The sequence below is a fragment of the Tupaia chinensis genome, unplaced genomic scaffold, assembly GCF_000334495.1.
Source record: "Tupaia chinensis unplaced genomic scaffold, TupChi_1.0 Scaffold000354_1, whole genome shotgun sequence".
Classification (NCBI taxonomy): Eukaryota; Metazoa; Chordata; class Mammalia; order Scandentia; family Tupaiidae; genus Tupaia; species Tupaia belangeri.
The window spans coordinates 1-1275 of record NW_006159849.1 but is presented as its reverse complement, the minus strand read 5'-3'; the positions used below and the strand labels follow the sequence as shown (position 1 = coordinate 1275).

Below are 1275 nucleotides of genomic sequence, written 5' to 3'. Positions count from 1 at the left end.
TGGTTTTTTTTTTTTTTTTTTTTTTTTTTTTTTGCTATAGGCATGTGCGCTTGCCAGAAAGACAGAGACAGAGAGATAGAAGGCGAGAAATCACCCCCAGGGGGGATGTCCACACTGCAATCCCTTCTCCTCCATTCTCCTCTTGGGATCTTGGGCACGCACGCACATGTGCCGGCAAGAGTTTAAGCCACCGGGTCTGGGACTCGAACCGCAGTTGGCTACATGGGAGTTCAACGACATAGCCATTGCACTAACTGCTGGTCCCTTTAATATTATCTTTTAAAACTGGAACATGGGATCTTTAAACCACATAACCTTTATTTGGTAACTTGCTTTTGCATCAGGAAAAGTTATTTACAAAACAAGTGATACACTGCCCCTGTCGGTGGTCTTCCATTCCTCTACCACTTTCTATATTATATGGTAGGCCTTTTATTCCCACTACCCTAAGTCACCTGTTCCTATAAAACAGAATATAGTTCTCAGACCTAGAATTGTACCTAAGTCAGAAGTCAGTTTAAGACATACACAGAATTTTGAGAGAGGGTCGTCTGACTTCTGAGCGGTTACTCTATATTCCCAAGCGACAAAAAAGAGAATTAAAAATGGGTGATGTTGAGAAAGGCAAGAAGATTTGTGTTCAGAAGTGTGTCCAGTGCCACACCGTGGAAAAAGGAGGCAGCAGATTGGCCCAAATCTCCATGGTCTATTCGGGTGGAAGACAGGTCAGGCCCCTGGATTCTCTTACACAGATGCCAACAAGAGCAAAGGCATCAACTGGGGAGGAGATACACTGATGGGGTACTTGGAGAATCCCAAGAAGTACATCCCTGGAACAAAAATGATCTTCACTGGAATTAAAAAGAAGTCAGAAAGAGCCGAGTTGATAGCTTATCTTAAAAAAGCTACTAATGAGTAATAGGTTGCCACTGCCTTATTTATGACAAAACAGAAATGTCTCACCTTGTTTATGTGTACCATATTTTAATTGATCTCCTACACCAGGACTCAGATCATGAATGGCTGACAGGATATTTTTGTTGGACAATCCTGATTTAAGTAAGACTGGCTTGTGGTTAAATTATAAATTTGTTGGTTTTTTTTTTTTTAATTTTGATAGTAATTTCAGTTCAGTAAGTGCTATCACTATCTGCCCTTTCTAAAGATATAATTGGTAATTCATTAGTGATGCTCATCTTTCTACAAAGATGGTGAATGCCATCTGAAAGCCTACTGGAGACTAGTTTTATTTAGGTTTATATGTAACTGGTTATA

The 1275-nt window shown here is 40.1% G+C and overlaps 1 pseudogene; it reads left to right on the top strand.

The window, feature by feature from the left end:
- The first annotated feature begins 196 nt into the window (after nt 1-196).
- Nucleotides 197-919, top strand: LOC106735296 (cytochrome c, somatic pseudogene; annotated as a pseudogene).
- Nucleotides 920-1275: the final 356 nt, after the last annotated feature.